This window comes from Etheostoma spectabile, chromosome 17 (assembly GCF_008692095.1).
Source record: "Etheostoma spectabile isolate EspeVRDwgs_2016 chromosome 17, UIUC_Espe_1.0, whole genome shotgun sequence".
NCBI lineage: Eukaryota > Metazoa > Chordata > Actinopteri > Perciformes > Percidae > Etheostoma > Etheostoma spectabile.
In genome coordinates this window covers 4595807-4598936 of record NC_045749.1, presented here as the reverse complement: position 1 = coordinate 4598936, position 3130 = coordinate 4595807, and positions in this window count along the sequence as shown.

Below are 3130 nucleotides of genomic sequence, written 5' to 3'. Positions count from 1 at the left end.
CAGAAGGCTGCTTTTCCTCCAACCTGAAGAAGAAATCTGCCGGACTGAAAAAGAAAGAGAGCAAGAGAAAAAAAAATCTGCCAACTGATCTGGACACAGATACATGACCCACATACCCTCTCACTTGCCCCACCCATCCCCTGCCACGGTACAACTGTCATATGAGGATGTTTTCACAATGTTTTCCCATCCAATTTTTTGGGATTGTACTTCAGGGACGTGTGAATTAGATGGCAAATGGGGAGAAAATGTGGCAGAAACACCTCAGAGGAGCTGTGTTAGCGAGCTGTCACGAAGCCTGAGATGGCGCCCGTACCAACCATCGCCAGAGCCGTTCCATAAAAGGTAGAATTAACATCAAGGTTAGCCTCCACTCCATTCACATCAACTGGTTTCCGCCGCCAAGGACTCAAGGACTTATTCTAATGAAACATCTCCATTTGAAACTTGTGACTAAATTCATCTCCAATTTAGCCTTACATCCCAATAAGCAACAAACCAAGAAAGCAAGAAAGAACAGAGGAAGCATAGTAATTGCAAGGAAGACAGCTAAAGGAAATCAGGAAAAAATATGGCAGAAAAGAAGAATACAGTAAGAATAGGACAGGAAAAGAAAGAAGCTGAGAGAAAGATAGGACACAACAGTAAAAAGTAAAACAAAGACAAAAAAGTACAAAGGTTGAAGAATTAAAAGGATGAAAACAAGTTATTGCTGATAAACAGATGGGGGGCGGGAAGAAGAAGTGTGAAGAAAGTGTGCGCATGAATACAGGAAGGAAAAGTGACAGCAGGAAAAAAGAAGATGTAGCTACAAAGGGATGGAAAACAAAGCAGGGCAAGAAAAGGGAGGATGAAGAAGGAAAGAGTCTGCAGGAAAAATTAAGGAATGTCAAGAACAGAGTGACAGAAAAAATGACTGAAAATCAGGGCAGCAGACAAAACACTGCTTTTTAGAAGCTGCAGTACTAAACTAAAAGGAAAAAGAAATGAAGAGATGGAACACTGATGCGCAACCATAATACAGGAGCCTCCTAACAACACCATGCATACTCTTCACTGCCTTCTGTATATTTAATAGCCACTCCATCATTCTGCCTCCTTTCCTCTCTCTCTGTATCTCCATCCTCCGTCATTCCCCCACTCATCCACGGCTTGCCCAAGCAGATGGGGATTGTAAGGCTCGGTGGCGCATTCCAGCATCACAATCTGTCTCGGCGTGCTGCGCTCCAATCCAGAGGAAAAGGCCGGAGTATTTCCCACATTGCGCGCCACATATGTGGCGCTTTAGCTTGTGCCCGTGTTAGGGAAATAAAAATCAGCGTAACGGCTTGGAGTCGCAGCATGTCAACAGAGGCAGACAGAGGGAGATACGGGAATAATTGTTGGGGAATTAATCAGTTGGGAATGCTTTTCCCTTATGCCATCCTGCGTGGGTGAGGGGAACTGCAATTCAGGCCAAATGGAGAATTAAATTTACACCATTACAAACATGTTTATCTTTATCCCTATGCTCTGCGCTGAGGGGGTAAAGTCTGTGTGATGCCAGTTCAAAGCATTGTCACATTTAACCGTGTCACAAACTTATCTCCCTCTGGGGTTTTTGTGCTGTTATTTTTTTTGCCATTGTCCATCAATGGCATGAATAAACAAGTAAATAGACTGGCCAAAAATAAGTAAGGGTATGTGAGGTCTTGTCTAGTTTTTTTTAATAAAAATAAAGTGAATAACAGAGTGCTAAAGGTCACCATAAGTCAACTGCACCCATATGACTGTTAAATATTTTAACTTTTTGTCAATGTTTTTACTTTCTTCTCTTGTTAAAAGCGCTTCATAAATAAATTTGTCTTGACTTGCCCCGTGGGTAGCATCAACACATCATTTCCATATTCACCTAATTGTGTCAGTCACTCATCCTCAACAAAACAGCCTTTTCCAGGTCAGAGAGATGCTTCTTTTGCAATTTTCTAAGTTCAACACAAACCAGAAGAAAGAGGGAGAGAGCAAGTAGGGGGAAAACAGCCTGTGAGGTGGCACTCTTCATACTGACAATGGCAAAAAAAAGTTGGTGGTGTGAGGAGAAAAAAATTAATGACACTAGACAATACATTTTTCAGTCACCCTACATACCCAAGGTGAAATAGGCGCGCTGCAGTGTAACATGTAAAATGTGTTTGGATCTGGCCTGCAAACACTGCTGAGGAGCCTATGAAAGATGCATGGGGCCACTGGAGAGGTATAAAGAATTTAGAGATATAAAGGATATATGACAAATAAATCAGGATGCAAATCTCACCGGGTGCCACTGGGAGTTCTCCAATGAAAACGGTCTAAATAATTGAAAAGGAAGAGGAAACATTTCATCAATGAGAAGAGCAGTGGAAAACGCTCTTCGCTCCATTTTTTTTTTTTTTTTTTAAACCTTTCTTCGGGAGCTCTTCTAGTCTTTTAAACATGACAAAGCAGAAGGGAACTCCACTGACAGAGACAAGTGTGTAAATACATAAAACAGTCTTTGAAATCTTAAACAACTGCACGCGACATAGCTTTCAAAATCATTAGGGAGTTATCAAAAAAAAAGGAAGGATTGAAAAAAGGAACAGCACCGTGACACAAAGAAAACAAAAAGTAAACCAGGATCCAGTTGCACATTTTCCCAGACGCCATAGTGAAATGCCACTGCCACTCAGACTGCAAAAGACATCTCCATTTCACTCAGTATCATTCTTCCTCAACTCCACAAGTGCTTCAACAGATGGGCTTTTTACTCCCTTTTCCTAAACCAAATAATGCTCTTTTATTTTGTTTTGTCTCATTTCTATGCAGTTTTGTTTCACATATATAGATGAAATGATGACTGTATCACTTTCTTTTCAGGACATCTCCCTTCTCCCTCTTTGTTTATTACTTTCAACTCTAGCTCTCAATGTTTGGTACTTTACTGGCATGACTGTTACATTGTTATCAAAGCAATAAACAAAATATGAAAGCTCCAAACAAACAAGTTACATATTTAAACTCTGTTTGTTCTCACCAGAAAAAAGAGGCAGACGTGGTGAATGAGGAGGAAAAAAAAACTTTACATAATGACTACGCCTTGCCAGTTTAGCCAGACGCTCCACATCGGGGGGGG